The sequence below is a fragment of the Zonotrichia albicollis genome, chromosome 7, assembly GCF_047830755.1.
Source record: "Zonotrichia albicollis isolate bZonAlb1 chromosome 7, bZonAlb1.hap1, whole genome shotgun sequence".
In the NCBI taxonomy this organism is placed as follows: domain Eukaryota; kingdom Metazoa; phylum Chordata; class Aves; order Passeriformes; family Passerellidae; genus Zonotrichia; species Zonotrichia albicollis.
The window spans coordinates 23,229,273-23,251,634 of record NC_133825.1 but is presented as its reverse complement, the minus strand read 5'-3'; the positions used below and the strand labels follow the sequence as shown (position 1 = coordinate 23,251,634).

Below are 22,362 nucleotides of genomic sequence, written 5' to 3'. Positions count from 1 at the left end.
CCCAAGTTTTCACTAGACTGAGTAAAAGACAAGGCTGTTAACAGCATGTGCTGAATTGAAGGGAAGAGGGCCACAAGCACATTTCTGCCACTGGGCAGCATTGCCCAGCTGAGGCCAACCTGGGCTAGAACAAAGTTCTGCCAGAGCCTGGCACAGCTGCACGTGGAAGGCTGCAGCTTTCCTCCCCCAGGAGAAGCAGGAAAATGTTGGCCGCAAGGAAGGAGGGGAAGGAGCTGGCTCCCCGTCCTGCTGCCTGGGTTTGGGCCACCCAGCCCTGGTCTGCCTGAGAGCATCATGAGCCTTGCAACCAGCTTGGGACTGAGACACTCGCACTCAGAGGGGAGATGCTGCTCACACCCTGAAAGCCAGCTGCCTTGAAACAGACAGAAAGAGTCCTGATGGGGTTTCTGAGACAGCTAATATAACTCACCAGATTCCACAGAAAGATAATAACAGGTTTTTGTGTCGTAGAGACTGTGGGGAGCTCGGTTGTTGTCTGCGGAAATTCATGGGAGAGATTGCGTTCCTGTTCAGTAGTTCATTTTCAGAAAGTGATTTAGCCACTTGTTTTACTCAATTTAAAACCTTCAGCTTGTAATTCATAAGAGAAAATAGATTACAGTGCCTGAGAAGCTGTATTTTTTTTCTTCACAATGGCTTCAAGCAGGTCCTCCAATACTTCACTGGCCTGGGCAGTTTCCCTCAGCTCTCCTTTGTCCCCCTCCATCGGGAGGTGTATCATAGTGAGAATCAAATAAAAATTTATTGCAGGATTAAAGGCACTGGAGATCAGAGCAACCTGCAAGGAACCACTGTGCTCAGATTAATGCCCAGACCAATGCTGCTTTGAATTTCCAGTTTCACAGATTATCAGGGAGCAATAGTCAAGTTAAAACAAGGCCATTCCTTCTCTGCAGCAATCATGCTTGGCTGGAACTTGCTCTGTCACTGTCTGCACTAATCAGTCCCTTCAAAGTTTGCCTGGCCCCCTCTGGGGCTGCCCCCCACATGTAGCCTCTCCTTAACTTCTCATTTCAGCTTCTTCCAGGCTTCTGAGAGTGCTGGGACAGAGCTTAGAGGGACAACTCACCAGATGCAGAGCAGGAGCCTTGGGAGCATGAGGCTAAACCCAAGCACAAAGGGGGATTTACTTTGTGAACTTGGCTATTCTAATCTGTCTCCCAAGGTAGATTTCTCTCTACCTTTGCATCAACAGAGCCAATAACCTGCAGCCTTTTTTCTCCTCTTGTTGTACAATGAAGAAAACTGATTTAAGGTTAGTGGTAAGAGAGAGCATAGTCTTTAACCATTGCAGTTCTCCTGCAGCATTTTGATAACTCCTCTGCTAACAGAGCTGATAGAGAGGAGAATGACAGAGGGGAGGACATTCCCTTCTTGCTCCTTTTCTTTGCTACTTTGAAAGTTTTGACTATTTTCCCATAACTACAGAGCTAACAAGAATGAGCAGTAAAATGGCTTTTGAAACGTGAAAATTCAATATTAGAAATGTGATAAGAAGACACAAATGTAGCTGTTTGAAAAGGTTTGCTGTACAGAGAACACAGGGCTGTTGTACAGCTCCTGCACAGGAAGAATGAAGAGAGCAAAAGGAGCAGGCTGTGGGGGGACAGAGCAGAGACAGACTGAGATTCTTTTAACTAAAAATTCAATACAGGTTCATTCATTATATATTTTTTATGAAACAGTGGAATTAAAAAGAAAAGGCTTCAATGAAACATGGGGCTTCCAGCTTGCTCAAGAATACTGCAAAAACCCTTATTCAGTTTCCCTTGAAGCCAAGAGAAACATGTCTTTTCTGGTCCAATTTTCAGCTCTTTGAAGCAGAAACTCAGTCTTTTATGTGTCCCTACAGTGCCCAGTGCAATAGGTCTCCTGTCTCAGCAGGGACTTCTAAGTGCTATTGTAATAAAATTGATTAATCATAATTTCTAATAACTCCTTAATATTTCCAGTATAATCCTTGACTAAAAAAATGTATGCAGGCTGAAAAGGCATGAAAGTTTAATTTAGAACACAGTAAAGATAAGTTTCTGCTAGGAGAAAATCTAACACAAAAGGTATTAAAAATGTTGTTCATATTAAGCAGATGCAGAAATGATATAAACAGTGTAACAAACCATAAATCCGGGCTTTACATCTATTTATAAACTAAAAATTAAGTGTAAGATGAGTGGGATATGCACTGGCATGCAGGGATGCTATTTCTGGCTCCAAGAAGAGGGAGATGTGCTGTTACCCAGCTCCATCTGCATGGCAATGAAGGGCCACTCAGAGATAGATGTGTAAATCTTCCTGCTGTGATTCCTCCCCACTCTTTTGCAAAAGACGCACTTAATATTGACTCCTGTACTGCTGTCACATAACCCCCACAATAAGTGAGGAAATGGAAGGGCCAGCTCACATCTCTCACTGGCTCTGGCTCAGGTTGCAGATGTGGGCGGACACTGCTGCATCGCTCTGCACTTCAATAAATGTTTTTAAGGCTTATTTTTCACAGCAGGAGCAGGAATGAAAAATAAGATTCAATTGTACGTGTTGACAGGCTGGGAGAAGTGCCAGTATGCCATAACCCCAAGTACCAGCCCAGCCCTGCCACTCTGTAAAGTACAATTACTGTAAATTGGTTCAGAGCCTGGCAAACATCAGAGGCACACATGTGCCTCTCTGCAAATATGCATACACAGGACTCATAAATGATCCTGGGTTTTCCTTTTCTCCCTGGTGGAAGGAAGTTTAATAGCTTTAATGTGAACTATCCTTTTCCCTCAGCTGGGGCAGATTTGTACCTGAGGGAGCTCCTCTAGGCTTCCCTCCAAGGCAGTGAAGAACACAAATATCAGGAGGGGCTCATTTCCCCCTGTGGAAAACAGGGGATGCTTGGGCCATTCCCATCTCTCTCCTAGGCAGCTAACTGAGACTTACACATCTTACATTTGGCTGGATTAAATGCTTGCTATTTGGATGCCTAATGTCATTTGAGTTGAAGTTTTGTATAACTTCACAGCAAAGAACCACAAATATACCTAAACATGCTAGCTTTATGGAGAGAAAACTGTCAGTTTTAAAGTCTATTTTCTGTGGTCATTTGCAACCAAAAGAAAGTATTAGGTCCATTGAACTAAAAAAAAAAAAGACCTTTTGTAATTTAGAGTTATAAAATAAAATAAAAGTTAAAGTGTAGAAACAGATAAGATTTTACCCCAGTATTTAATCTTCTGTATCCATGACACTAAGCAAAACATACCATGGAATTGTAGAATAGCAAGCTGGCTATTCATGTGGCTTTCCATCTCTGGAACACACCTCTCATGGCATTGAACACACTCAGAACCCCCCAGCTCAGCAATGCTGCTGAACAGAAAACCCCACATGTGGATGAACATGAGGAAACATTTTCCTGCAAATTATTTCTCAAAAATATCAGCTGTGTGATAAAGCTGTGGGATTAATTAATTTAGTATGCATCTCTAATTGCCTTATTGCAATCCTTGTCTCCCAGGACTAAAGCTAATGCTCCATATCTTGAAGTATCTTCAAATTCCAGGGGTTTTTTGCTTATCATGGCAGGCCATGAAATTATTCTCTTACCTTCAACACATAAGGAATTTTGGTATCTATATATACAGGTACTACATAGACATCCTGCAAGTCTGCATAGATATTGCCACTCCATCTTGTAGAAACCTTTTTAAAATGTAGCTGCTTTTTTCCCCTTAATGCTGAAGTACCATTGGGAAGTGCAGTGAAAGACACACCTCAGATATTCAGGTGTATTTCATTCCTGTACCACAGCAATATCAAGATATTTTAAATAAAGAGACAGCACTGAATCAGCTAATGATCTGACCTAATTTAGCCAAGTTAATCTTTTAGAGAGCCCAGTACCTTGTATTTAGCTCAGCAATATCTCTTCCAAACCATACAGTTCTTGACTTGACTATTTTAACAATAATTTACTTCCTAATAGATGCTGATGGCAGACAGATTTTAGTTTATTTCTACTGTGTTTAGATCTCCTGTGTGAACTCGTGTATTTTTTTCTTAGTGAATTAAATTCATCATGAGCTCAAAGAGAGAGGTGTTTGAACTTTTTCCTGGATTTGCCAGAAGGATCATTCTGAACAGTTTAGCTGGACAGAAAACAGACAGTTACCTGGTCGGTTTGAATTTCACAGAAGAAACCCTAAACCAAGAATTATTCATGGAAGTGACTCAGCCTATAGTTAGAATAAGTATATTACATTCACTTCAAAATGACTGGCTACAAAAAGGAGATAAATCATAAATTTGATTTTTAAAAATTATTCCTGAAAGCATATATTTTTTTCCTTGATGAAAAATGTGTACCATGATTTTGTTTAAAATATAGGCTTTGGAATATGTCAGATCATCATGACAATATGAATAAGCATAGCAGGTGATCACAAAGCCCTCACTGCAATCAACCCCAGCTCAGCCTGCTCAAATCTCCAACTCACACCAAAGCCCAGCGCTCCCAGCCATGTAGGCCAGGAAAAAACAGTGATCACATGTATTATTTAAGGAGAGGGACAGCAAAATGATGATCACATCTGGCAGGAGGTACCTGCAGCCTTTTGGGAGGCAGCAGTGTGTCCTGCAGCCCCCTGGCACTGAGTCTGTGCCTGTCTCACCGAGCTGTGCGAGCGAAACCTGCGGGGAAACCTGCTGGGGAACCCGCTGCCAGCCCTGCTGGCCTGGTGCCTTGAATATTTCATCTCAGCCCCTAACTAGAACAGATATGTGATGAGCAAGATAAAGCAAACTCTTTAACAACCTGTCTCTCTTCCTTGGACAAGCAAGCCCTGACTCGCAACACATGGGAAAAGACAATCAGCAGCTCCTGAGATGACCCTTCTCTGAAGTGATATCTTTTTTACTTCATTTGCATTCTGGTTTCCAGCTAAACCAGGACTTGCACTGTCAATATCTACGTGTGTCTGTTCCAGTCCATTCACTAACAATTTCTGGCAAGTGGGCAATTTCCAATTCAAATTTGACAGAGGTAACTTTCAAATATATCTAGTCGCTAAAAATATTAGTTAGCAACTCTGTCAAACAGAAATAAAATTACTTACCTTCTGGAGGAAAGTCAGAGTAGATTTATCTTGTGGAAGTCAGGAACAAGCCAAGAAGTCTCACAGTATTCCCTCCGTAGCCAATGGGGACATTAGCTAAAAAAGCAAGGGGAGGACACAAATTAGGATCAGAAGCACAACAGGTATGAGCACACATGAATGTGTATCTGCTAGATTATAGAATATCATCTATCAGCCAAAAACCAATGCTTGGGTAACTTTAGCCAATGCATCAGACTTAGATACCATATGTTTAACTCATTCAAGCCCTTGAAATACTTTTCAACTTGTTTGGTTGGTTTGCCAGTAGACACTTGGCCAACACCAAAAACCATTTCTCCACATCTTTCATGATCCGTTATAAATGCCTCTGATATTTTTTTCCTGCTTAAGGAATTGTTGTTTAAAATTTTGCATACAAGTCTTCTTATAAATTCTTTTAAAACCATTTTTAAGTCTTATATAATTTCATTTTACTCTACTCCTGGAGTGCTGTCTGCAGAAGCTCCCACTAAAACTTCTGCAGTACTGTAAACACATTTGCTTATGATTTATGACAGCCATATAGCAGCCTTCAACCTTCAACAATGAAACCATGGAAACTTCACCAGATGAAGGCAGATGGATGGAGGAAGAAAGAAAAGCACTGGTAGACAAATGGCTGGCCAGAATCTGGCTCTGACTGCATCTTTGGGATGAGGGAAGAGCAGAGGTGCTCCCATGTTCCAGCTCCTACAACAGACTGCTGCCTTGTCACCCACTGTCCAGACTTGCTGGAATCATGATCTGGGCTTCAACACCTTTCTATAACCTCAGGGTTAGTTTTCTTGTTATTCCTTTAACCACTAACATATTTTACCTCCAAAGAAGAACATATTTAATTAGAAAATGAAATTAAATTACTCAATCTCCCCTTCTTGCTTTAATTTTATCAATATCTTGACTTCACTTGGAGCTATTCCCCAGTCAGAGCTAGAGGGAAGCAAAAACCCCTGATCTGAATGCAAGCTTGTCTTACTTAGTCTTTCTTTTCCTAATTTAATTTTTATTTTTGTAATTCTCACATTTCCTCAGGCTATTTAAGATGACAGCAGCCTCTTGCCTTGTGTGATACAGGACTTGAACTATTTTCAGAAGCAGTAAACTCAAGGAATAAGAAATAACTATAAAACTTGTCCAGTGGTTTGACTTGATCTAATACTTCCAGACACCTATTATTCCACATTTACTGGACTTCCTCTGCCCCTTCAACACTTGCTATCTCTTTTCTGGATAAGGAAGCCAACACAATGACCCTAACAGCAGTTTTCCTTTCACCCCTGAGATGTGTACCCTTGTGGATTGCATGCAGAGATCCACTTAATTCATAAATGTTCCCTGAGTAAATGCTATTGAGTCTGGCAGCTCCAGCAACACTCCCCTGCCATATGCATTTTCTGTACAGATCACGGCCCTTTGCCCACCTCTTGCTCAGAAGTGTGCTGAGAGTGAATGTGTGGGAGCTCCAGGACACCTCTCTTGGTGTCTATTGTGTTCTTTTTCCTGCAGCCCATGAAAGGCCACAACAACCACAGCTGATAAAGGGTAGAGAGAAAATGTGTTACAGAACAAAAAGAGACAATGCAACAAATACAACTCAAGGGAGAGAAAGGAAATTGTGGGAAGGCAAGAGCTTTGTGGGATGCCTGAGGTCAGGCTGCATGGTCAGAAAGGTGATTCCTGCCTTTTTGGTCATGCCAGAGACTCTGCAGAGGGGAGGAGAGAGCAGAGAAACCTCATTGTGTCTGGTTTCAGCATATCCGCACCCTGGTGTGAGAAACTGAGTTTCAGGGCTACAGGAGGCCATCCATTCTAAATGCACACTTCTGTGAGTCCCATCAGAGACAGAATGCATATAAATCTCCTGAATTACTGAACAGAAAATAAATCTGAAAGCAAAAAGGTTCTATCTCAGTTCAGCATGCCCAAAACTAATTTGCTTGTATTAGTATTTTCATTCAAATAAGCCTCCTCTCAAGAAATAAAGCACTCTGCTAGGAAAAATCATTGGTCCTGCAGCTGTGATCAGGGAATGAATGAGACATGACAGTGCTCCTGTAGATGTTCAGACAGCCTGAGCTTGCCTCAGTCATCTTTTCCTGCGGTGGCAACATCCTGTGTGATGCAGTTTTGTGCAATTTCTGACATTGTCATTTCAGATGTTGTAAAATCCTGGAAGTGAGAGAAGGGACCAGGGTAAGAGGGGAGAAAATAGAACAGAAAATAGCATCTGACAACACATATCCAGTCCCTTGTGTCATTGCAAGGTTTGCATGACTTGTCAGGATAGCCACCAATCTGATCAAAATGTGCCCACAGCTGGCATGGCAAACGTGCCAAGCATTGGAAACCTCTTGATGTCATGACCTAAACAGCAGAGGGGTCAGTTGATTTTGATTTTCCTTCTCCCTTTCTTAGCAAAACACCCAAGTCTGAGATGAATGCATTTTTGCTAATCAGTGATAGTTAACTGGACAAGGAAAAGGCAGGTTTAGCACAATTAGCAGCATTTACAGAGGCTGCTCTGCCACAGGTTTCTCAAGAGCTGGTTCTCTGGAATCGCCCAGCAGGGCTGAGCTGACATTGCACTTCCCTCTACAAGACTGAGAAATTATTTGGGAAATTATTTTGGCACATATTTTTTGTACATTGATAGCAAAATAGTTTTCTGAGGTCTGTCCCACTGCCAGGCTGATCAGGTTAATAGAGAAATTGTCAGGCAGATGAATGGACCTCTAGTGTAACTGGAGATGGCAGATTTCTTTAGCAAATCATCATAAAACCAGTTAGCAATGGATATAAAATGTTTCTTTCTAAATTGTATGTGTCACATGAATACTTACAGCTAACCTGCTAAATTGTCATGACTTGCATATAGAGTTTCTCTGCCCCTATGTTACTCAGGTACCTTTTAATGCAAATCCTTTCCACTAGCAGATTGGTTCCTCAACATCTAGTGGCCTCTCCTTTTGCCTATCTAGCTGGTCAAAAAATATTCCAATTATTCTTTCCTTAATCAATCAAAATATTTTCATTAGAAAACAATGCTCTTCCAGTTGTTCCAACAAACATCAAATGGGATTTTTTAATGGGAATTTATATGATTATTAACAAAATTCCATCTCTCTTCCTGCCCTCCCTCCCTCATCTGGGTACTTGGTGTGCTTCAGGTCCTGGATTCAGAGCAGTTCAATGTTGAGATACGGAGAGCAGCATTTCTATGACACAAATTTAGGAGAATGCTGCAAAACCAAGAAAGAGATTCTAGACATTCCCTGGTGTCCAAACTGCTCAGGGGGAGCCAATCTGGACCCTCCCACGAGGAGGTTTCACTGCTTTCATCAGTGAAACCAGTTTCCAGTTATGGTCACCCTGCAAGAGGCTCACACATATGCACTGTGTTTCTAAATTTGTGGACAAATTAAAGATGGACTTGCCAGAGCAAAAGGTTTAAAGTAGCTGAGTGGATTCTGAGCTGTGGAAAAGGGACTCTTGATTTAGGTAGCCTTCAGCTTTGGGTTCCCATTCCTCAGAGGGTACCTATTTTCAGGTGTCAAGGTTTCAGATTCTTTGTAGGTGCTTTTCAGCTCCCCAAAATATTGAGCTGCTGCAGAGTGAAAGACAAAACCCTCAGGAATCTCCAGGGCTCAGAAGCCCAAAGTGGAAGGAACCAGAAATCTCCTGCCACTCTGATGGCAGCTGGTTCTGCTTTGTGGTTCCAGCAGTAAGAGAATTTAAAGGGGTTCACTGCTCCTTGAGAGACTAAGAAGAAAAAACATAAATTCTCAGCACTCTCAGATAAAAAAAATAGGCCATTCAGTTCTGTTTTGGGTTTGTTTTTGGTTTTTTTTATGATGCTCTCCTAAGAAAGGGGAGATTAGCTCAGGGGGAAAATCAGGATGATTTTAGTAAGCAGATGTTATGGTGTTTGATGTATGAATTAGGAGGTAATAGTGGTTACTAAAAAAATGCACTACATAAATAAGGAATTACTTACTATGCATACCACAGACAGAATAAAAACAAAGAGCCACATTATGATCTCATAAGAGCTAATAAAATTTTTGTTCTCTTGCTTTTAGACTAATTGTACCTGAATGGCTTTATTACAACACCATTATTTGGTCCATTTTTGAAAGCATTTCTATTTTTTTCTAAGATCATTTTGGGTGCAAAACTGAAAAAGAATTCCAAGCAGAGAAATGGTCTACCACCAACGGAAAAAGAAAAAATAGTCTAGCCTTGCACTGAATGTGTTACACTGGAAATGTAAAAAGCAACAATTCATGAAGAAGATTATTTGTAAAGCATGAGATCACAGTACTAAAAAGTTATTATAGTCTAAAGTCTTTTCATTCTTTAGTTTACAACCTGATGAATTATTAGAATTGGTTTACAAGTTCTTTGCTTTAGCAAGCTGAAAACTTGCGTGGAAAACAAAACACCAAAACCAAAACCCAAAATCAACCCAAAAAGAAAGCCAAACTGCAAACTGGGGTTCTGGATGAATTCTGAACTTGCAAAGAAATAGCAGTATGGAAAACTCACAAGCAAATTGTATCATGTGCCATCATTACATCATTGCACTCTCTCATAATATAGAGAAAAATTAAATTGAGCTTTGGATTTTATTTCAATAGCAATAAAGTAGGAATTAAATACTATTTAATAATGATTTCTGCCTTTCAGTTCTATGTTTGTCCAAAACTACATCACTTTCTAAAATATTTTTATGTTGTTGCAGTTCTTGTTTACAGCTTAGTATGGTTATTTCTACAGTACCTTGAAAGGCATCGAGGGAAAATTTTACATGTGTCATTGAACACTATTGAATTTCTCCACAATGCCAGAAGTACAAATAAAGCCTAGTTCAGTGTGTTTAGGTGATCATTAGAGATCTCAAAGAGACTGACAGCATAAATACATTCTAGTCTCTTTTAAAGAGAAACTTTTCTTTTGACTTACAGTATTTTACACATCATAAAATTTTATATATGACAAAGAAATAATTTTAAATAGGATTCAGCTGTTCAATAGTTCTGTTTGTAAGCATTTATTTAGCATGGAATGGAAAAGAATGAAATATGGTTTAATTAGCACTGTCAAACAAGTACCAAATTTAACTTGGCAGGAGGGATAAAGTTAACAAATCTTAGCCTTTTGTCTCTCTGCAGGATCAGCACTCATATACCACAGTTATTTGACCTGCTAAGAGATGCATAAAACCACATTGCCAGGCCTCCTTTATTGTAGCTTATTGTCTTGGACACCATGGGCACAAAGACATAACAGCAGCAGCGTGGTTTAATTAGGCCAGAACTTGATTAACTCTGCACACCGGGGATGGCTCTCAGAACTCGCTGCTGTAGTGTTGGCCCTGCCCTCTGGGAGAGGCTGCCCTGTGCCCTGTCCTGTGCCCTGTGCCCTGCAGGCCCTGCCAGCCTTGTCCTGTGCCCTGAGCCCTGCTGGCCCTGTTGCCTGTGTCCTGCTGGTCTTGTGCCCTGCTGTCCCTGCCCTGTGCCCTGTCCTGTGCCCTGCAGGCCGTGCCCTGGGCCCTGTCCTGTGCCCTGTGCCCTGCTGGCCCTGTACCCTGCTGGCCCTGCCCTGTGCCCTGCTGGCCTTGCCCTGTGCTCTGTGCCCTGCTGGCCTTGCCTTGTGTCCTGCTGACCCTGACCTGTGCCCTGTACCGTGCTGGCCCTGCCCTGTGACTTGCTGGCCCTTCCCTGTGCCCTGCCCTGTGCCCTGCTGACCCTGACCTGTGCCCTGTGCCCTGCTGGCCCTGCCCTGTGCCCTGCTGACCCTGACCTGTGCCCTGTACCCTGCTGGCCCTGCCCTGTGCCTTGCTGACCCTGACCTGTGCCCTGTGCCCTGCTGGCCCTGCCCTGTGCCCTGCAGGCCCTGCCCTGTGCCCTGAGCCCTGCTGGCTCTGAGCCCTCGACCTCTGCCCAGGGGACTGTCCCTGGCCCCCTCCCTGACACCCATCCAGTACTGGCTCAGAGCCCTGCTGGTCAGGAGCAGGAGATCCAGCTCTCCATGGACAGCTGGCCTTGAAAGGGTAAACACCCAGCTGCAGTGACATGGCCTCGACCTGATGTACACTGCTTACCCCCACCTGTGAGGATGAGACTGGAAACAAGCACACCAAGAAATCCTGTTAAAGGGTTCTATGAACTAGAGGGTTTGAGGTTTTGGTTTTTGGGGTTTTTTTTGCTAGAATATGTAACTTCTCATTCTCTTCTAAAATCAGGTCCGATATGAGGATGTTTCCCAATGAAGGGAGCAAGGGCAGCGATGAGGGAATGTTTGCATCTCGTCCAAGCATCCCATTTTGCTTTTCCTTCTGATGTTGCCTCTTTTCCTGCCTGTTGTAAATATTTCATTTTTATCCCATTCTAAATTATATTTGAAGTGGTTTGTTTTTCAACGCTAAAGTGTAATGTTTTGTCTTGCAGGAATGTTACCTTTGTTCTCAATGAAATTCTGAGGGAATCAACCTGTAGTCATGATATGTTTCATGTGGAAATCAACCTGTAGTCATGATATGTTTCATTTCTATCAAAATACCTTGGAACAGTAATGTTCAATATGTTCAAAAAATCCTTTTATTTAGCTGTTCCAATATGGCTATAAAAGATTTTCATTGGGATTTCTGTCTCATACAGTCCCACATTGGCATGGTAACAACAGCAAATGTAATAATGATCATCCCCCTGTGGCCACAGTGCTCTGCCAAAGCCATGGTTTTGAAATGACCATATGCATTCCAAACCAGCAGGTTTGTAAAACACAGAATAATAACAGAATAATAATGTCATGGTTTGAGCCTGGCACAGAGCCAGTGCCCCCCCATGAAAATGCCTCACCCTGGTGTCTGCTGTGAGATTTGACCAGGAATAAGCAAAACAGGCTCCAACTTAAACATAAAGACCACTTTATTACTTAAACTACAGGAAAATAGAGAAAGACTATAAGGAAAAGAAAGAAAAAAAATTGAAAACCTTACAAAAAAGCCACTTTCCTCCTCCCCACTCCCTGACTTTCCCAATCCGATACATTCTCCCAAAACAACTGCCCAGCCTTGGCCCCACACGTTAGTATACTCAAACTGCAGTTCATGAAGAGGAAAGGAGTCCTTCTCGTTCCATAGGCTTCTCCTGGAAACACACTGAAACCTCGTGTGCTTCTTTGTCACTTCGGCACCGCCCGGAAAAAAAGTCCCTTTGCCGCTTGTGACATTTTCCTTCCATGCCCAGTGCTCTCACCACTGCGCATGGCCAGAGCTGCTTTTAGGGTTGTCTTTCAAGGATGCCTTGTCTCACTCCAAAAAGGCACAGTCTCTGCCTTTGGGACATCTGTCCCCCCCATATTTTTCCAACCCCCTGGGGCCGGGGGGTCCTCACGAAGAACCTTCCTGGTTTTGAGGCACTGCCTCCCCCTAAATGCAGTCTGTGTCACAGGAACAACTGAGTCCATAGCCACGAGAAAAGTCCAGCCAAAAGGCCACTCCAAATCATCTCTCCCCATCCAATCATCTCCACATTCTTCGGGCCAAAGTCCTTGTCTCATCTCATCTCTCATCTCCCTTCTTATTCAGCTTCGAGGAGGATTAGCATTTTTGCAAGGCCCCAATCATGCAAGAAAGGGTTAAAAGTTTTCAGTCTCTGCTGTCGGTCCCGGAGCGACTCCCACGCACGCTGCCCACACGCTGCCGCTCCGGCCGGGCAGTCTTCCTCCCCCTTCTCCTTCTGGCTGGCTGCTCTCCTGGGGGGGGGGCTGGCTGCCCGAGGGCTGACTCTCTGGGACCTTCCACCCTTCCATCCTCGAAGCCCCCCCGAAGCCCCCTCAACCCCATCTCTGTCCAGGCCCCGGGCCTACCGCATGGCCGGCCCCTCCCCCGCCCAGCAGCAACAGGCTGGGCGGGGGAGAGAGATCTGAACTCCTCGCCGCGGTGTCCAAAAGAGGAAGTGCCAAGGGCAGTGCCTTGCTTTTAACCCCTGTGTATTCTCGGAGGTGTGTCCAAACCCCACTGGCCACACCGGACGCCAGTCTCAAACCCAAAACCTTCATTGGTTTGACCACAGCTTCCCAGAATTCCCACTCCTTCCTGGTCAAACCACGACAGTCTTGCAGGAATGTTACCTTTGTTCTCAATGAAATTCTGAGGGAATCAACCTGTAGTCATGATATGTTTCATGTGGAAATCAACCTGTAGTCATGATATGTTTCATTTCTATCAAAATACCTTGGAACAGTAATGTTCAATATGTTCAAAAAATCCTTTTATTTAGCTGTTCCAATATGGCTATAAAAGATTTTCATTGGGATTTCTGTCTCATACAGTCCCACATTGGCATGGTAACAACAGCAAATGTAATAATGATCATCCCCCTGTGGCCACAGTGCTCTGCCAAAGCCATGGTTTTGAAATGACCATATGCATTCCAAACCAGCAGGTTTGTAAAACACAGAATAATAACTGCTGGGGGGTTTCTGACTGTGCTCAGCTGCCTCAGTGTGTTTACTAAAGGAACATGAGCTCTGCAAAACAAAATCCTGCTCTGCTGTGCTTCATTCAGAAAGTTCACTTTGCTCCTCTGTCACATTCACCTCCTGCACTGCTCACATTCCTCCCTCAGGGCATTGCCTCTGTCTGCCCCTGGGGACATTTCTCCACTACTGCATGAGAAATGCCCCCTGCATTTACCATCAGGCTCCTGGCAGGCAGCATCAACACAAACAATGCAGCACAGCTGCCTCCCAAGCATCCCTGCTGCACACAGGTTGTACTTGGGGTGCTGAGTGCCCTCTGAACACATCACACCAATATTCAACCACAAGCCCCCACAAGTTAATCAGAAGAGCTTTTCATTCCCTTGCACTCTCACACTTTCATTCCATGTGTAGATTTTCCTTTACAGCAATTTCTGTGGAATTTTAAAAGAAGCTGCAGAATCTCCTACAGAAAATGCTCCATACAATTACTCAACCCCAAAGCAGTTGTCTTTCTCACTTATTTTTCTTCAGGGCAAGAAAGATGCACTTAGCATACTACATATAATTCAGCCTGAGCCAAATATAGCATGTACTATGATGTGAGCATTGATTTATTTTTCTTTGCCCATCTATTACCTCAATGAACACATCTGGAGAAGGTACAAGCCTAAATCAAGTTGTGAAAACTATCTTTGAATTAAACTGAGAGATAAGAGGATTCACAGCACTGTCATCTGGGCACATGTAAGAAACTGAGTTATTGTGCTCACCTTCTCTACTAAAACAATGCATTTGAAAGGTCTGGATTCTTATAAGCAATTTAATAAATACATTATTATTGACAGACAATTAAAAAAAACCAAAAACATGACTATCCACTCTATCTACAGCTGGATTCTAGAGGGCAACAAGAATGGATAAGCTGAGAGACATCTTACATCCAAGGAATTAAAAGCAGCACCTGATAGTGAATTTGTATTTTACAGCTACTTTCTGATCTGATCCAGAGGGTGCTACTGCTTGAATTAACAGTGTGAGGAAAATCCAGATTTTACAACCTACCTTGTGATGGGAATGTGATTGCTTTTATAGTCCATATCTGCCTCCTATTACCTGTCAGCTACATCACTGCAGTTTTGTGCACTCCATTCAGAACACCTACCAAAATAACCTACAAATAACTTCACTTTTTGAGGAGGAATAAAAAAACTTCCACTTTACCTTAGTATGGCTTGTCACTGAAGCCATTAAGACACAGGGTTGTTATGCTCTATCTCTGCTGGATACAATTTGAAACACTGATTTTTCCAGCCTGGTGCCTTATTTCATATATATGTTCACAGGCACAGAGTTAAACTCAGGCTTAATGCAATTTGACTAGAAAATCCACTTAAATTGTCAACAGAATAAAAGATTATTTCAGAACAAGGTGTCTAGACAGCACTTCTATTTAATTTTCAGTGAGATTATTCTAAGTCCACTTCCAGCACTCATCCAGGGGATTTCCACCACAAATTTTGCTGCTTTAAAGGCAGTGTCTGCACTGGGGTGCAATTCTGATTGTTGATGGCAGAGCCCAGTGTTGCCTCCTTAATTTGAGCCCTGCCATGTCCAGCTGGAGATTATTCCCGCTGGAAGCAGGTGGGTGGCACAACACTGCCAGCCACGGGGTGACCAGCAGAGAAAACAGCACCTGAATTATTGCATGTTATTGGTGACAAACATCTGGATGGTTTTTATCTCTCCAGGAGACCCCACGTGAGTTGCTCCTTAACAGAAATAACTCAGATGGTCAAGGCTGACAGCTCATGCCTGCCAGGGGGCAGGCACTAGAGAGCTACCAGCCTCTGGCTCTGTGTCCCCAATCAGAAAGGAAACTGATAAACAGAGGATTGTTGTAGCCATTCTCACTCTGCCAAGGCCTCTGTCACCCCAAGGATGGTGTGTGTGTCTCCTTGGAAACCAGAGCACTGTGTCCTGTGCACATAATCCCCTGCACACTGCCTTTGCAGAAGCATGTCCTGCATACAGGACAAATCTCAGATTTTACTCTTGCAGGGCACTTATAGTAACTGAATTCAGGCAGAAGTCATTCACATATACACACGAGTGCATTTCCTAAATGAAACTTAAGAACACAGCAGAAGTAATGGACCTAGAAAAGTTTTCTTCAATTTATGAATCTGTCAAGACACATCACAGAGTAATTGTGAGTATTGTTTTAGTGATTATCTGAGGGCACTATAATTACAATACAAAACCATCTGCTCTTGGGGACTGCCTAATTACTCTGTGTCAAGATGAGATTAAGTTTGAATTTCCTTCTGTCTAGTTCTAACCTTAGTATGAATTGATCATTAAAGAGAAGCACTAGCCAATCTTATAAGAAATAGCTTTCTTCATTTGTACTCCTCGAAATGAGTTGCTGTTTCCTAGGAATCATCATGGAATCATCTCTGCTAAATCACTAATTCCCCTGTGCCTGGTTCCTTACCAAATCTCCTATGGGAATGAGTCCTGCACCAGCCTGGAGCCAGCAGCACTGCTGCCATTCCTCTCAGTGCATGGGAAAGACTGATTTCACTGCTGAGGTGGATGCCTAAACATTTCTTTATGAAAATTATTATGAAAAGCTAAATTTTAAAAGCAATCCTGTTCATTAAACCTCCAGCTGCCTAAATTTGTTCATAATCAGGTTTTAGGTAAACCTTGTCTTTTGACACACTCCCCTAACAACCTTCCTGTAGATTCAGAATGTTTCTCTTTATCTGCCAATAAGAAATTAGTTTTATTGGATCTCCCCACATCCATAGCTGATGACTTTCAATATACTGAAAAAATTTATGCTGAAAGGAACAACTACAACAGACAAATTAGTGAGAGGAAAATAAGATATTCAGTTCCATTCCTTTCACTTTCTACCTTTCCCTTTTGCCTCCACTGTCTCCTTTTCTTTAGTAGCTCTACACTTAATTTCTTCTTCCACCAGTACAATAAACAATTATTTAGCTATTTCTTTGGTATTTAACTAAATGGTTAAGAAAGGTTTTCTTGTTTTAAATAACATCTCTGGAAAAGTTTCTCTTTGCCTGAATGAGGATGTGAGTACCAGAGAATGCAATCATTTCTCCTCTCTCAGGCAAATTGGAATCATGACCTGACAAACTCTCCATGCTGCTTGCAGTGTTGAGGGTGCTTAGGGTGGCAAATTCAGCCTGGCCTTCAGCAGTCTTAATCTTTAAAGAAAGCATGTGACAAGTACTCTTTTTAAATATGCAGTCTAACCTTGCATAAAAGCAAAGGTTAGAGAGGTAAAATGCAATAATTTGGGAGATTTTTCTTCTCAAGGGCTGTATGGTCTCTCATAAATCTTTATATACTAATAAGACTCATATATCACTCCCAGTGCAATGTACAGGACAGAATAAACTGTAATTCTTGGGGTTTTTCTCTTTTATAAAAGAAATATTCCTTTAAAAAGTGCCAGATTCACAGCAGTAGCCAGTGATAACCTCTGCTTCTCCACACCTAAGAATTTACATAGCATATAGTGTTTTTTTCATCATAACATTTCAATAAAATCCTTTAGCTTTGACCTGTAAGAAACAGCTCTGAAGGTGGAAAAGTTTTATCTCCACATTGGTTCTTTGCAAAAGTGACCTAGCAGGGAGGTGCAGCAAGGATGCCAGCTGTGGGAGGAACACAGCTCCAAGGAAAGGGATTATTGTTGATATGCAACACCCATGAGCTGGATTAGCCTATCAAGGCATTTCAAAATTTTTATAAAAGTGTTTGCCCTCGAAATCACCTTGAAATACCATGGCCTTCACTACATCCACATAAGGAGCTTAAGACTTTCTTCTAAATTACTGGCTCTGGCAGCTATAAACATGTAACTTTTCTCTGTTGTTTGCTTTAGCTGCCACTGAGATGAATTTACAGGCCTAATAAAACAGCAAAATGTATTTGCAATGTAAAACCATCACACAAGTTTATTTCATCAAACTATTTTTTTCTAAAGTAAACCTTTCTAACTAATTAAAATATAATGATATGTAACATTCACATTGTGGTATAGAATGTATTTTGATTTTTCCTACCAAGCAAGAGACATTTGAATTAAACACAAATAGTTTTCACAGATTATTCTATGGGTTATTTCATATTAAATCAATAACGTGCTGCTCCCCAGAGGTTTAGGAAAATGTATCTTATTTTTGCTGCTGTCCTTGCACACAGAATTCTGTATAAATTAGTGCATTCACACAATTATATTTTTCTCCTAAAGAAAACATCAAAATAATGGTGTTTTTTTCTCTCACCCTAGCAATTTCCATCCTTGCTGTTAAATGGAAGACAGGGTTATGCTTCCTACAAGAAACAAGATGAGCTATTAGCCAGCAGTGGTAGGACCAGCCTCTGCATCTGCTGAGGGGAACAAGCACATACTGAAACCTGACATTCCTGTCTGCCTTGCACAACGACCACTAACAGCTTTATCCAATTAACCTTTGCTTTGTCTGGCTTTGAGCTGGTTGTACATATGCAGCTCACACATTTCCAGAGCTCTGATAATGATAATGGCATTCCCAAAACAAGAGACCGGCTTGTACAGCGCTGCACCGCGACACCTGGCAGCTCAGGGTGTCAGACACACAGCCCATGGCTCACTGAGAGGGCAGGGGCTCTCCTTGGGTGGCCAGGCTTCCCTCCAGCACATGGGGGCTGCAAATGCCAGCAGGAGCCACCCCTGTTCCCAGGACAGCACACCCACTGCAGCCCCATCTGTTAACACTGACACAGGGGTGACTGTGATACCTGCACTGTCCCTTGGTTGTGTCCCTGGATGCTCCCTGCCTGAGCTCTGTGCTCTGGTGGCCAAAGAGAAGGCATTAAAGCCATTTACACATTCCCATCCCTGGGGTATTTTATGGGTCCCCAGAAAAGAAGACATTAAAGCCATTTACATATTTCCATCCCTTTGGTATTTTCTGGGTCCCTGGGATGAAGGAGGAATTGAGAATCTGACTCTGTGTTCTTCGAAGGTTAATTTATTATTATATTATATTATATTATATTATATTATATTATATTATATTATATTATATTATATTATATTATATTATATTATATTATATTATATTATATTATATCATACTATAGAATGCTATACTAAAGCTATGCTAAAGAATAGAGAAAGGATACTTACAAAAGGCTTAACAAGGTAATTATGAAAAACTCCTGAGTGACTCCTCAGAGTCCTGACACAGCTGGATGGTGATTGGTCGTTAAGTAAAAACAATTTACATGTTGGATAAACAATCTCCAAAACACATTACAAAGCAGCAAAACACAGGAGAAGCAAAGGAGATAATGTTGTTTTCATTTCTCTTTGAGGCTTCTCAGCTTCCCAGGAGAAATTTCCTGGACAAAGGGATTTTTCAGAAAATCTGACAGTGACACATCCCCACTGCCACAACTACAGGCTGAGGAAGAGTCTGTGAGCATCTCCTCGGAATCAGAACATTCATGCCGTGCACTGGCAAAGTCAGAAGTGTGTGGTAATGTTAAGTGAATTTATGAGCTGTAAATGGAATGGAATCGATGTGAAATTCCTCTACGACATTTGCCTATTCACTGTGTCGAACTATTTTGTCATTTTATGATGTATCTGTGCCATACATTAAGGCTGTGCACGAAGTACATCAGAAACACATAGCAGACCATAGATTGTTTTGCAATCCACGTGGCTTCTGACTTCATAGTGCTACTGAGTTAAAATAACGTGGCTGTTCTGAACCTTCAGACAGCAGTAACATCTATTTTTCTTTCTCTTCTCATTGCATTAAGGCTCTGAGCTGACACTGTGGAATCACCGTGGCAGCCTGGAGTGAGGATGCACAAGGTAGGGAAAGCAGTGTCCCATGCTGACGGCGAGGGAGAGCACAGGGACAGAGCTGGGCTGCCCTGCCAGACAGAACCCTGGACAGAGTGTCCCTGCCACTCTGTGCTCTGGGACACTCACACACACACAGCTCTGTCCCAGAGCACTGCCAAGCCTGAGAGGGGGCATGAGGAAAATAAATGCCAGCTAACATAGATCAGGTATTGGGTTTATGATTTTAATTGTGAGTGATTATTACTCACACCAATATGGAGGTGGTCACCACACCTCCATAGTTCATTTTTAGTTCAGAAAATGAAGCAGCACAGTACTATTTATTCAACCAGTTTGGTTAGATAAACTACCGTAAATCTGAAATAAGACTTCAAAATACCCTTTTATAATACCACAAGCTAAAAGGAGAAATTAGCTCAGGATTGCCTCTCTACCTGACCTAGCATATCCCCATATCATCCCTGCTGGGGACAATAGCTCTCTTTTTTTCTCATTCTTTTTATGCTGAGGATTTCTCTGCCTCTCAAGCTTTGTTTCTCTCACCTCTGCAGGTGCTTAGTGTCAACTTCAGTCCCCTGAATCTCTCCCTAGACCTTCACAGTACAAATCTTTAGCTTTTGTCCAAGTAAAGCCTCTGGAGCTTTCCTCAGAGGCAAAGAGAAGCTGTAGCATGATGCAGTTCCACTGTTAAACACAATTCAAAAACCATACAAAGGATAAAGGACTGCAGAACATGAAGGAAACAAGTGTATTTCTGCTGCTTGCTTTGCTGTCTTGTCAAAGCAGCTCCTGGACTCTGGTCAGAGCCTAGCTGACTTTTTGCACAGCAATTTATTTTAAACTGAGCACTGTGAGCTAATTCTGTGCCTTTATGGATGCACACAGCCGTCACAGTGTGCCTGAGCAGCAAAGAGTGGGTGGGAAGGTTTGCTGGGAGATATCCATGACACAGGAGGCATCCCAAGCAGGCCAGAAAAACACAGCTGATGCCCACCCTGCCATGGAACATCCTTCTCCTCTTCAATGAACTCATAATGAGCGTCAAACTCTCAGTCCCAAGGGTGTCTATCTGGAACCCCAACAAATTCAGACTGAGTGCAAACAGTCTAAAAACAATCAGGTTGGAGTAATGACTGGAGGCTCCAGGCTGCAAACTGAGGCCAGGCTAAGATCAAGAGATGATGTTAAATGGAGGGAAGGTTCCTGAGAGTGCTGGTGGCTTTTCTTTGGTTCTCAGCACCCTTCACTTCCTCTGAAAGAAGTTTGAATTGGGAGTACTCAAAGCCCACAGGACCTGACCTTTCCTCAAATAAAAGGATCTCCATACCTATATATCTTAAATCAGGTTTGGCTGCAGGAATTTTTAAAGACGCTTATTTTATTACTTTTTAAAGTTAACTAATGGTCTGGGTGGAACCTAGGACAAACAAAAGGTTGCTGTTGGAAGAAAATCTCAAAAAGTCCTGAAAGGTACATTTTTTCCACAGTTTTTTTCAAGATTAATTTTCCCTGAAAAATTCATCCTAATTTACTCCTAGATCTCTTCATAAATCTGATTTATTAGAAAGTCATCCTAAATTATTTTCAGTGGTTCATCATCCCTCTCCTGAACAATATAGTGAAACCATTTTAGAAAGAGAGAAAAGCCAGAATTCTGCAGTGGGAGTAGGAGAGAAGTTGGCCAGATGCCCCTTTATTTCTTTTCCTATTCACGTTTGTCTTGCTACATACTGAAAATACTTCCCTGTCATATTTCTTTCTTTTTGATAGAAGGAAATGCAGAGAAAGAGGTAGAAGCCAGGACCCCTCATTACAAAAAGGTTCACTTTGAGAATAAAACACTGAGGAGACTTCAGGTTTCCTTTTTCCCCTGTGTAGCCACTGCACAGACAGCTCCCAGCTCCCGCACTCTCCTGGGAAATGCTGCTATCACAGATGTTAGCAGATGGCAGAGACTCATTCCATCCCAAACTCTGCTGTCCAACACGCCCTCCTGGGGCTCTCCCTGGCCTTTACCTAGGTAGGCTGATGAAGACAATAAGAATGTGGGCGTAGCTAATGAGCTTTTGCAAGGATTTCATCAGAGAGAAGGAGAAATGAGAGACTGAGATTTGTTAGCTCTTTTCTGCTTCACGTTACCCAGCTATCCTGTCACAGCTTTTTGACCTGAGGAGGAAGCCCTGCAGGCTTCTTTTATTTTCTCCAGTCATTGTATCAATCATGTCTCGGAAGATTAAAATTTAATAAAGATCGGTGCCTAAAAAAGAAAATCCTGAATAATAGAGCAAATGACTGAGCTGCCTTTATTCAGGAATATCACAGAATGTGATAGAGATTGCTGAAGGACAAAGCATACTGAAGGAACAGAGGCCAGAAACCAGATGTTCTGCCCGGGGGGGTGGCCACAAGGCATGGGGGCAGCAGGGGAAGTCATTATGGTGAGCTGAGCTTTGCTGCCCAGCTCTGAGCATTCAAACAAGGACACCCTGCTCTTTTCAGCCAGTTGTGCACATCTACGACCCTGCAAGCCTTTGGGCAAGCTGCACTGAATCCATAAAAAACAAACATCCTCCTCCACTCCCAGCAAGCCAGATGTTCTTGGATATGTGAGCTTTATGCTGATATCCCTAAGCTGATGGCAGCACTGTACACCAACATAAGTGTTAACATGTGGAAGGTGAAAGGAATCACCTGAAATTTGGAGATAGAAAACTGCATGCCTTGGAAGTGAAAGATTCCCATGAGAAGAGCAAAAACATGGTAATGTCTATTTCTGTTGACATAATTTGCTCTTTTCCACATTTTAATTTTTTT

The 22,362-nt window shown here is 42.3% G+C and overlaps 1 long non-coding RNA gene across 2 annotated transcripts in view; it reads right to left on the bottom strand.

Moving 5' to 3' along the window:
- Window positions 1–22,362, bottom strand: part of LOC141729679 (uncharacterized) — a 254,031-nt gene that overhangs the window by 163,863 nt on the left and 67,806 nt on the right. For both annotated transcript variants that reach the window (XR_012581081.1, XR_012581080.1), the window contains exon 2: window positions 5,118–5,213. This is a non-coding gene — a long non-coding RNA (uncharacterized LOC141729679). The remainder of the gene's footprint in view (window positions 1–5,117; window positions 5,214–22,362) is intronic.